The sequence below is a fragment of the Canis lupus genome, chromosome 18, assembly GCF_048164855.1.
Source record: "Canis lupus baileyi chromosome 18, mCanLup2.hap1, whole genome shotgun sequence".
In the NCBI taxonomy this organism is placed as follows: Eukaryota; Metazoa; Chordata; class Mammalia; order Carnivora; family Canidae; genus Canis; species Canis lupus.
The window spans coordinates 58,930,878-58,943,985 of NC_132855.1; positions in this window are offsets into that span (position 1 = coordinate 58,930,878).

Below are 13,108 nucleotides of genomic sequence, written 5' to 3' on the forward strand. Positions count from 1 at the left end.
CTTTTTCTTCTCCCCTATTTTTGCATAAAGGAGAATGAGAGCCCAGATGTGTGAAGGAATTATGGCATTACAAATATATATATATGGTTTGGGTCTCTTCTGAGTTGTTTAGTATATATTACACTGGGGGGTTTGCCATTTTAGTATTTTGTTTTCTCAATCATCTATTCTCTGGAAAAAAATGACAATATGGAAAAACTCACCTCAAAAAAAATGAACAAGAGGCTAAATTACCAACTTCCAGGGACCTAATCAGTATGGACATAAGTAAGATGTTGGAACTAGAGTTTACAGTAATGATTATAAAAATGCTATCTGGGGTTGAGAAAAGCATAGAAGACACCAGAGAAACCCTTCTGGAGAAATAAAAGAACTAAAATCTAATCAATTCAAAATTAAAAAGGTTGTTGATGAGATGCAATAAAAAGTGAAAGGTCTAACCGCTAGAATAAGTGAGGCAGAAGAGAGAATTAGTGATACAGAAGACAAAATGATAGAAATAAAGAAGCTGAGAAAGAGAGAGATAAAAAAACTACTGGATCATGAGGAGGAAAATTCAAGAGATAAGTTTCACCCTAAAGTCAAACAATATTAGAATAATTGGGTTGTCAGAAGAAGAGGAAAGGAGGAGGCAGAAAGTATATTGGAGCAAATTATAGTATAGAACTTCCTTAATCTAGGGAAGGAACAGGTGATCAAGTACAGGAGGCACAGAGAATCCCCTTAAAATCAATAAAAATAGCAACACTTCAACATATAACAGTGAAGCTTGCAAATCTCAAAGACAAAGACAAAATCCTGAAAGCATCTCAGGACAAGTGGTCCATAATCTACAAGGGTAGAGCTATTAGACTTGCAGCAGACCTATACATAGAAACTTGGCAGCCCAGAAAGGAGTGACATGATATATTCAGGGTGCTAAATGAGAAAAATATCCAACCAAGAATACTTTATCCTGCTAGGGTGTCATTCAAAATAGAAGGAGAGATAAAAAGCTTCCATGACAGGGGATCCCTGGGTGGCTCAGCGGTTTAGCACCTGCCTTGGGTCCAGGGTGTGATCCTGGAGTCTCGGGATCGAGTCCCATGTCGGGCTCCCTGCATGGAGCCTGCTTCTCCCTCTGCCTGTGTCTCTGCCTCTCTCTCTCTCTCTCTCTCTCTCTCTGTCTCTCTCTCTCACTCATGAATAAATAAAATCTAAAAAAAAAGCTTCCATGACAAACAGAAACAATATATATACCAACACTGCAAGGTCTCCATTCAAAGTTTTGAAATGAAAGTCTTTCAGTCCAGAAGACTCCAAACTCAACCAAATGTCAAAATTCCTTGGGTGTTTAAAATGGATGTCTTGGGACACCTGGGTGGCTCAGCGGTTGAGCGGCTGTCTTTGGTCCAGGGCATGATCCAAGAGTCCTGGGATCAAGTCTCGCATCAGCTCCCTGCATGGAGTCTGCTTCTCCCTCTGCCTCTCTCTCTCTGTTGCTCATGAATAAATAAAATATTTTTTAAAAATAAATAAAAGAAGACATAGAAATGTTTAATAGAGCCATGAAAAAAATGTTCCACATCACTTGTCATCACGGAAATACAAATGAAAACCACAATGAAATACAACTTCACACCTTTCAGAATGGCTAAAATTAACAAGTCAGGAAACAGATATTGGTAAGGATCTGGAGAAAGGGGAACCATCTTTCGCTGTTGTTGGGAATACAAGGTGGTACAGCCACTCCGGAAAGCATTATGGAAGTTCCTCAAAAAGTTGAAAATAGGGATCCCTGGGTGGAGTAGCGGTTTGGCGCCTGCCTTTGGCCCAGGGCGCGATCCTGGAGACCCGGGATCGAATCCCACATCGGGCTCCCGGTGTATGGAGCCTGCTTCTCCCTCTGCCTATGTCTCTGCCTCTCTCTCTCTCTCTCTCTCTCTCTCTCTCTCTGTGACTATCATAAATAAATAAACATTTTTTAAAAAAGTTGAAAATAGAGTTACCCCCATGACCCAGCAATTGCATTACCAAGGATGACCACAAATATACAAATGTAGTGATCCAAAGGGGCACTTTGAACCCCAATGTTTATAGCAACAATGTCCAACAATAGCCAAACTATGAAAAGAGCCAAGATGTTCATTGACAGATGAATTGATAAAAAAGAGGTGGTATACATATACAGTGGAATATTACTCAGTCATCAATAAATGAAACCTTGCCATCTACAGTGGCATCAATAGAACTCAAGGGGTTATGGTATGTGATATAAGACAATTAGATAAAGATAATTATCATATGATCTCACTTGTAGTGGAATTTAAGAAACAAAGCAGAGGACTATAAATGAGGAGAGGAAAAAATAAAACAAGATGAAATCAGAGAGGGAGACAAACCCTAAGAGACTCTTAATAACAGGAACCAAATTGAGGGTTTTAGAGGGGAGGAAAGGTGGAGATATGGGGTAACTGGGCAATGGACATGAAGAAGGGCATGAGATGTAATGAGCACTGGGTATTATATATAATACCCAATGGTCATTGATCTTCACTCTGAAATCCTAATAATATACTATATTTAATTAATTAAATTTATTGATTTTTATTTTTTAAGATTTTTATTTATTTATTCATTAGAGACACATAGAGGCAGAGCCATAGGCAGAAGGAGAAGCTGGTTCCTCATGGTAAGCCTGATGCAGCATTTGATCCCAGGACCCCAGGATCATGACCTGACCCAAAGGCAGACACTCAACCACTGAGCTACCCAGGTGCTCCTAATTAATTGAATTTAAATTTAAAAAGAACCAGTGTAAATAAAGTAACACATGGATGATAAAAGTGGAGGAGTATCTGGACCAGGGTCATGGAAGACACAGACTGCTCCAAGCCAATTCAGGTTCACATATCATCCAGTGCTTTTTTTAAAAAATATTTTATTTATTTATTCATGAGAGAGAGAGAGAGAGAGAGAGAGAGAGAGAGAGAGAGAGAGAGGCACAGACACAGGCAGAGGGAGAAGCAGGCTCCATGCAGGTGCCTGACAAGGGACTCAACCCGGGTCCCCGGGATCACACCCTGGGCTGCAGGTGGCGCTAAACCGCTGTGCCACTGGAGCTGCCCTCATCCAGTGCTTCTTAACCAAGATAGATGTCAAATCACATATGGAAAATTTTTCACCTGAATGTGTCCAAGCCCTATACTTTAGAAAATTGAATCTTATAGGACGAGGATAGGACCTGATCTGTGTAATGAAATAATATTTTCCAAGTTTCTGCTCTGCTTCTCTGATTAATAGAATCAGAAGATCAACTCATAGTGAGAGACAAAATCCTAGATGTAAATTTCATAACCACTTTAGGATTGTATCTCCATGTTAGTTGGGATTTGCTTGGTTTGTACTCATGCTTACCTGTTTATAAAACTATATATAAGTAAAATTCAAGATAAATATCAGGCCCTTATTAAATTCCTAATTCAAAGAACACATTCAAATACAAGGCTCATTCTATTACCCGATGATGTAATTTATTTGTGCCTAGCACAACATGGGAACAATAAAAACAACCTATTGGATTTAATCTATTTTGGGAAGAATAAAGGTTCTCAAATACGGTTTTACTACCCTTTCTTTTATTTTCCCCTTAATTTTACTTTTTCACCAAACTACTTGACTTTCAAACTTAAGACTTGTCAATCCCATTTACAACTGCAACCAAAAGCATAAGATGCATAGGAATAAACCTAACCAAAGAGGTAAAGGATCTATACTCTTAAAACTACAGAACACTTCTGAAAGAAATGGAGGAAGATGCAAAGAGATGGAAAAATATTCCATGCTCATGGATTGGAAGAATTAATATTGTGAAAATGTCAATGTTACCCAGGGCTTTACACGTTTAATGCAATTCCTATCAAAATACCATGAACTTTCCTCAGAGAGTTGGAACAAATTACTTTAAGATTTGTGAGGAATCAGAAAAGACCCCGAATAGCCAGGAAATATTACAAAAGATACCATAGCTGGGGGCATCACAATGCCAGATTTCAGGTTGTACTACAAAGCTGTGGTCATCAAGACAGTGTGGTACTGGCACAAAAACAGACACATAGATCAATGGAACAGAATAGAGAATCCAGAAGTGGACCCTCAACTTTATGGTCAAGTAACATTCGACAAAGGAGGAAGGACTCTCCACTGGAAAAGGGACAGTCTCTTCAATAAATGGTGCTGGGAAAATTGGACATCCACATGCAGAAGAATGAAACTAGACCACTCTCTTTCACCATACACAAAGATAAACTCAAAATGGATGAAAGATCTAAATGTGAGACAAGATTCCATCAAAATCCTAGAGGAGAACACAGGCAACACCCTTTTTCAACTCGGCCACAGTAACTTCTTGCAAGATACATCCATGAAGGCAAGAGAAACAAAAGCAAATATGAACTATTGGGACTTCATCATGATAAGAATCTTTTGCACAGCAAGAGAAACAGTCAACAAAACTAAAAGACAACGTACAGAACAGGAGAAGATATTTGCAAATAACGTATCAGATAAAGGGCTAGTATCCAAGATCTATAAAGAACTTATGAAACTTAACAGCAAAGAAACAAACAATCCAATCATGAAATGGGCAAAAGACATGAACAGAAATCTCACAGAGGAAGACATAGACATGGCCAACAAGCACATGAGAAAATTCTCTGCATCACTTGCCATCAGGGAAATACAAATCAAAGCCACAATGAGATACCACCTCACACCAGTGAGAATGGGGAAAATTAACAAGGCAGGAAACCACAAATGTTGGAGAGGATGTGGAGAGAGGGGACCCGTCTTGCACTGTTTGGTGGGAATGTGAACTGGTGCAGCCACTCTGGAAAACTGTATAGCGATTCCTCAAAGACTTAAAAATAGATCTGCCTTGCGGCCCAGGAATTGCACTGCTGGGGATTTACCCCAAAGATACAGATGCAGTGAAGCGCCAGGACACCTGCACCCCGATGTTTCTAGCAGCAATGTCCACAATAGCCAAACTGTGGAAGGAGCCTCAGTGTCCATCGAAAGATGAATGGATAAAGAAGATGTGGTTTATGTATACAATGGAATATTCCTCAGCCATTAGAAACGACAAATACCCACCATTTGCTTCGACATGGATGCAACTGCAGGGTATTATGCTGAGTGAAATAAGTCAATCGGAGAAGGACAAACATTATATGGTCTCATTCATTTTGGGGAATATAAAAAATAGTGAAAGGGGAAAGGAGAAAAAATGAGTGGGAAATATCAGAAAGGGAGACAGAATAGGAGAGACTCCTAACTCTTGGAAACGAACTAGGGGTGGTAGAAAGAGAGGTGCACGGGGGTTGGGGTGACTGGGTGATGGGCACTGAGGGGGGCACTTGATGGGATGAGCACTGGGGTTTTTTATATATGTTGGCAAATTGAACACCAATAAAAAATAAATTTATAAAAAAATTAAGACTTGTAGCATTACTATCAAGATATTGAAGGACAGAAACTTTGGAAGTTTCCAAATGTCTGTGATGTTACTAAGGTAGAGAAGATTTGCTGTATGTCAGAGACTCTTACACTTAAAAGAGAAAAATACCAAAGGCTGTGACTTTCCAATTCCCTAATTAGAAACAAAATTTTGTTGTTGGACAAATGTTTTATTTTTACTTTAATCTTTGCTGTACCTGTCTGCAAAATATATGGAATGGTATCTCTGTGTAAAGGATATTTTAAAGAATTAAATAAACTTTAATATTCTGCCAAAAATATATGCTGAATCCCATATACCTGGTCATTGTTATAAAATTGAGTTCTAAAAATAAGTTATACTATCCTACTTCTGAGTGTTCATGTATTTGTGTGTGTTTCTGTTTGAGTGTGTGTGTGCAGGGGTACATATGCATGTATTTCCATACATCTAACAAATGAAAAAAAAATTATACCATGTTCTATTACTGGATTATAGTCTCCATGGTGGTATCTCCAATGATTCAACTATTATGTTATAAGGAGAAATTTAGGGAAGAAGAGTAGCATATTTTTTTAAAGTGAAATACAATTAGTACATACGTAGTTTCCAATGTGGTGTTCAAAAATTCATCAGTTGCATTCAACACCCAATGCTCATTACACTACATGCCCAATATAGTTAGTATATCTGAAAATGTGCTATTTTGAATCTGCTCAAAACTGTCCCATTTAGATTTTTTTAGTTCAATTTGCCAACATATAGCATTTCATCCAGTGCTCTTCCCGTCCAGACACCCTCAGTGCCCGTCACACTGTCACCCCAACCCCCTGTCAACCTCCCTTTCCACTCTCCTTTCAGAGAGTTAGTAGTCTCTAAGGTTTTGTCATCCTTATTGATATTTTCACTCATTTTCTCTTCTTTCCCCTTTATTCCCTTTCACTATTTTTTATATTCCCCAAAATGAATGAGACCATATAATGTTTGTCCTTCTCCGATTGACTTATTTCACTCAGCATAATACCCTGCAGTTCCATCCATGTCGAAGTAAATGGTGGGTATTTGTCGTTTCTAATGGCTGAGTAATATTCCATTGTATACATAAACCACATCTTCTTTATCCATTCATCTTTCGATGGACACTGAGGCTCCTTCCCCAGTTTGGCTATTGTGGACATTGCTGCTAGAAACATCGGGGTGCAGGTGTCCCGGCATTTCACTGCATCTGTATCTTTGGGGTAAATCCCCAGCAGTGCAATTCCTGGGCCGCAGGGCAGATCTATTTTTAAGTCTTTGAGGAATCGCTATACAGCTTTCCAGAGTGGCTGCACCAGTTCACATTCCCACCAAACAGTGTAAGAGTGTTCCCTTTTCTCCGCATCCTCTCCAACATTTGTGCTTTCCTGCCTTGTTAATTTTCCCCATTCTCACTGGTGTGAGGTGGTATCTCATTGTGGTTTTGATTTGTATTTCCCTGATGGCAAGTGATGCAGAGCATTTTCTCATGTGCATGTTGGCAGTGTCTATGTCTTCCTCTGTGAGATTCTGTTCATGTCTTTTGCCCATTTCATGATTGGATTGTTTGTTTCTTTGGTGTTGAGTTTAATAAGTTCTTTATACATCTTGGATACTAGCCCTTTATCTGATAGGTCATTGGCAAATATCTTCTCCCATTCTGTAGGTTGTCTTTGAGTTTTGTTGACTTTTTCTGTTGCTGTGCAGAGGTTTTTATCTTGATGAAGTCCCAATAATTCATTTTTGCTTTTGTCTCCCTGGTCTTCATAGATGTAACTTGCAAGAAATATCTGTGACCGAGTTCAAAAAGGATGTTGCCTGTGTTCTCCTCTAGGAATTTGATGGAATCTTGTCTAACATTTAGATCTTTCATGCATTTTGAGTTTATCTTGTGTATGGTGTAAGAAATTGGTATAGTTTCATTCTTCTGCATGTGGCTGTCCAATTTTCCCAGCACCATTTATTGAAGAGACTGTCCTTTTTCCAGTGGATAGTCTTTCCTGTTTTGTCGAATATTAGTTGACTGTAGAGTTGAGGGCCCATTTCTGGGTTCTCTATTCTGTTCCATTGATCTATGTGTCTGTTTTTGTGCAAGTACCATACCGTCTTGATGATCACAGCTTTGTATTACAACTTGAATCCTGGCATTGTGATGCTCTGGCTTTGGTTTTCTTTTTCAGTATTATCCTGGCTATTCGGGGTCTTTTCTGATTCCACACAAATCTTAACATGATTTGTTCCAACTCTCTGAAGAAAGTCCACAGTATTTGGATAATGATTGCACTAAATGTGTAAATTTCCTTGGGTAGCATTGACATTTTCAAAATATTAATTCTTCCAATCTATGAGCATGGAATATTTTTACATCTCTTTGGGTCTTCCTCCATTTCTTTCAGAAGTGTTCTATAGTTTTTAGAGTATAGATCCTTTACCTCATTGGTTAGGTTTATTCCTAGGTATCTTATGCTTTTGGGTGCAATTGTAAATGGGATTAACTCCTTAATTTCTCTTTCTTCAGTCTCATTTTTAGTGTATAGAAATGCTACTGATTTCTGGGCATTGATTTGGTATCCTATCACACTGCCAAATTACTGGATGAGTTCTACAATCTTGGGGTGGAGTCTTTCGGGTTTCCTGTGTACAGTATCATGTCATATGCAAAGAGGGAGAGTTTGACTTCATTGTCAATTTGAATACATTTCATTTCTTTTTGTTGCCTGATTGCTGAAGCTAGGACTTCTAATACTAGGTGAGAGTGGACATCCCTGTTGTGTTCCTGACCTTAGGGGAAAGGCTTTCAGCGTTTCTCTATTGAGAATGATATTTCCTGTGGGCTTTTCAGAGATGGCTTTTAAGATGCTGTTGAATGTTCACTCTGTTCCTACGCTATGAAGAGTTTTGATCAGGAATGGATACTGAATTTTGTCAAATGCTTTCTCTGCATCCATTGAGAGGATCATATGGTTCTTGTTTTTCTCTTGTTGATATGATCTATCACCTTGATTGCTTTACGAATGGTGAACCAGCCTTGCATCCTGGGGATAATTCCCACTTGGTTATAGTGAATAATCTTCTTATGTACTGTTGTACCCTATTGGCTAGTATCTTGTTGAGAATTTTTGCATCTGTGTTTATTAGGGATATTGGTGTATACTTTTTTTGTTGGAGTCTTTGTCTGGTTTTGGAATTAAAGTGAAGCTGGCCTCATAGAGCAAGTTTGGAAGTATTCCATCCCTTTCTATCTTTCAGAACAGCTTTAGTGGAGTAGGTATTGTTTCTTCTTTATCAGTTTCATAGAATTCCAGAGGGAAGCCATCTGGCCTTGGACTTTTGTGTCTTGGGAGGTGTTTGATGACTTCTTCAATTTCCTCTCTATAGTTATCAGCCTGCTCAGGTTTTCTATTTATTCCTGTTCCAGTTTTGGTCATTTGTGGTTTTCCAGAAATCCGTCTATTTCTTCTAGATTGCCTAATTTATTGGCGTATATCTGCTTATAATATGTTTTTATTTGTATTGTGTTTTATTGTATTTTTATTTATTAAAGGATTTTATTTATTTATTCATGACAGAGAGAGAGAGAAAGTGGGAGAGAGAGAGAGAGAGAAACAGGGAGATACAGAGACAGGTAGAGTATGAAGCAGGCTCTGTGCAGGGAGCCTGCCGTGGGACTGAGTCCCGGTTCTCCAGTATCACTCCCTGGGCTAATAGCAGCGTTAAACCACTGGCCCACCAGGGCTATGCTCACAATATGTCTTTAAAATTGCTTGTATTTCCTGATATTGGTTGTGATACCTCCTTTTTCAATAGAAATTTTATTAGTTTGTGTCTTTTCTCTTTTGTTTTTATTAAGGTTGACTAATAGTTTATACATCTTATCAATTCTTTCAAAGAGCTAAATCCTGGTTTTGTTGATATGTTCTACAGTTCTTCTGTTTCCTATCTCATTGAGCTCTGCTCAGATCTTTATTAACTCTCTTCTTCTGCTTGGTGTAGGTTTTATTTGCTGTTCTTTCTCCAGTTCCTTTAGGTGTAAGGTTAGCTTGTGTATTTTAGTTTTTTTCCAATTTTTAGAAGGATGTACGTATTGCGATGTATTTCCCTGTCAGAACTGCTTTTGCTGTATCCCAAAGGTTTTGAATGGTTGTATCTTCATTCCCATTAGTTTTCATGAATGTTTTTAATTCTTCTCTAGTTTCCTGGTTGACCCTTTCACCTTTTAGCAGGATTGTCTTTAACCTGCATATGCTTGAATTTCTTCCAAATTTCTTCTTGTGATTGAGTTCAAGTTTCAAGGCATTATGGTATGAATATAGGCAGGGCACAATCTCAATCTTTTGGTATCAGTTGAGACCTGAGAAGTGACCTTGTATGTGGTCTATTCTGGAGAAATTTCCATGTGCACCTGAATAGAATGTGTATTCAGTTGCATTTGGATGTATAGTTCTGTAAACATCTGTGAAATCCATCTGGTTAGTGTATCATTTAAAGCTTTTGTATCTTTGGAGATATTGTGCTTAGAATATCTGTCATTTGCAGAAAGCACTACGTTGAAGTCTCCCAGTATTAGTGTATTATTATCTAAGTGTCTCTTTACTTTCCTTATTAATTGATTGATATACTTGGCAGTTCCCACATTAAGGGCATAAATATTCACGATTGTTAGGTCCTCTTGTTGGATAGATCCTTTAAGTATGATATAGTGTCCTTTTGCATTTCTTACTACAGTCTTTGGAATAAATTTTAATTTATCTGATATGAGGATTGCTACCCCAGTTTTCTTTTGGAGACCATTTGAGTGGTAAATGGTTCTCTAATCTTTCATTTTCAGGCTGTAGGTGTCCTTATATCTAAATGAGTCTCTTGTTGACTGCAAATAGAGGGGTCTTGCTTTTTGAAACCCTGCATCTTTTGATGGGATCAGTAAACCCATTCACGTTCAGAGTAACTATCGAAAGATATAAATTTATGTCATCATAATACCTGTTTTGTGTATTATTTCTTTGGGCTTCCTCTTTCTTTTACAGATTTCCCCTTAATATTTCTTGCAGAGCTGGTTTGGGGGTCACATATTTGTTCAGTTTCTGCCTATCTTGGAAGCTCTTTATCTCTCCTATTCTGAATGAGGGCCTTGCTGAATAGAGTATTCTTGGCTGCATGTTCTTCTCATTTAGGACCCTGAATATATCCTACTAGCCCTTTCTGGCCTGCCATGTCTCTGTGGAGACATCTGCTGTTAAACAAATATTTCTCCCCATATACATGAGGGATCTCTTGTCTCTTGTTGCTTAAGGATTTTCTCTTTATCTTTGGAATTTGCGAGTTTCAATATTAAGTGTGGAGGTGTTGTACAATTTTTATTGATTTTAGAGGGGGATCTCTCTATCTCTTGGATCTGAATGCCTATTTCCCTCCCCAGATTAGGGAGGTTCTCAGCTATGATTTGTTCAAATATGTTTCTGATCCTCTCTCCCTTTCAGTGCCCTCTGTAACCCCAATTAAACATAGATTTTTCCTTCTGAGGTTGTCATTTATTTCCCTTAACCTTTCCTCATGATCTTTTAATTGTTTTTCTCTTTTATCCTCAGCTTCCTTCCTTACCATCAACTTGTCTTCTATTTCACTGATTATTTCTTCTACCTCATTAAACCTGGTTGTTAGGACCTCCAGTTTGGATTGCATCTCATTTAATTGGATTTTAGTTTCGGCCTGATTAGATCTAAATTCTGCAGTCATGAAGTCTCTTGAATCCTTCATGCTTTTTTCCAGAGCCACCAGTAGGTTCATAATTGTGCTTCTGAATTGGCTTTCTGACATCAAATTATAATCCAAAGTCTTTAATTCTGTGGCAGAGACTACTGTTTCTGATTCTTTCTTTTATAGTGAGTTCTTCTTTCTAGTTATTTTGCTCAGTGCAGAGTAGCTAAAAATGAGTTGTACTGAGAAAAGGAAGAAAACAAAACAACAACAACAACAACAACAAAACAAGAAACAAAACAAAACAAACCAAAAAACAAAACAAACCAAAAAACATGGAGATTTTTCCTCTGGTTTTATATGCCGTAAATCCCTCAATACCCCCTCGAGCTTTCCAATGCTACTCAGACAAGAACTTGTTCTTCTTCGTTTCTTCCAGCTTGTCTTCTGAGGGAGGGGCCTGCTGTGCTGATTCTCATGTGTGTGCACCTGGGGGAGCTGTCCCACCCCCTGCCAGGGGGTGTTATTTTAATTAGGTTGATTGTGGTGATCATTTCATAATACAACCATAGATCAAAATGTCAAGTTGAATAACTTTAATACATGAAATTTTCATGTGCTAATCATGCCCTAATAAAATTCAAAAATGGAGCTGACTTTAGCACTGGAAAATTCTGTCCACCATTCATTAACTTTATTACCTTGGACAATTGGCTTAGGAAGTTTTATTATGTAAAAAACAAACAAAAAGAAAAACAGAACAAAACAAAAATTTAAAGATAAGAGTGCCTGGCACATGCAATGTTTGTGTCTGTAATTTTACATACAAAATTGCCACAGTACCAATTACATAGGAGGCACTCAGTATGTTTTCGTCTTATTATTATGTCAGTGAGAGGGAGCAGAAAGTTCCACGGAGTTCAAACTAAAACTTAAGGAGAGAGATATCACTATCTATCCAGAGTAAGTATTTTCAAAAAAAAAAAAAAAGAAAAAGGAAAAGGAAAGCTAATTCCATTTCTTTGTCCTGGGAGAGGAGATGGAAAACAATGCCAACTTCTATAATTAAAGACAAGGGAATGGAATCCTCAGAGGGCTAGAAAATTAATTTTCCATTTTTTCACCATGGTCAGGCCAAGTACAGATTATTTAAGAGTTATAATCCTTTTAATTTATACTGCTGCTTTGTGCTTACGAAGGAAGCTACAGAAGGTAAGCTTACAACAAAACAATTCACAACAGGTATGATTTCCATGTTCTGTGAGTGCTTCTAGAATTTATGTAAAACTATATTAATAATTTTCTGCTTAACAATATCTACAGATGAGGGTAGCCTGGGTGGCTCAGCAGTTTAGCACTGCTTTCCGCCCAGGGTGTGATCTTGGAGACCCAGAATCAAGTCCCATGTTGGGCTCCCTGCATGGAGCCTGCTTCTCCCTCTGCCTGTGTCTCTGCCTCTCTCTCTCTCTCTCTATCCCCCTCCCTCTGTCTCTCATAAAAAAATAAAAAAAAAAACAATATCTATAGATGAGTATATTTTCATATGTATATATATATTCATAGATATACTGTATCCATTTAAGTAATGTTGATTCTCCAGGATGTTAAATAATATAATAATCAGAATTAGAATCATATTTAAATGAGTGGTGTTATGAAGCTGTTGGGCTGATCTCATGAATACTATGAATAACTATTCCTAGATGTGCCTCTTGGTTCTAGTTCATTACTTTGTGTTTCAATTTGTTTAACAACAAATACTATTGTTGTTTCCAATTGTATATCAGGTGCTCCTTTTTTTTTGGTTATAGAAATACAATGATATGCAAAATATGCAATTCTCCTGTCTGGTAACGTACTCTTTCATCTGAATTATATACTATTTAGACTCACACTAAGAGGTTATATCAATAATCAGGTAAG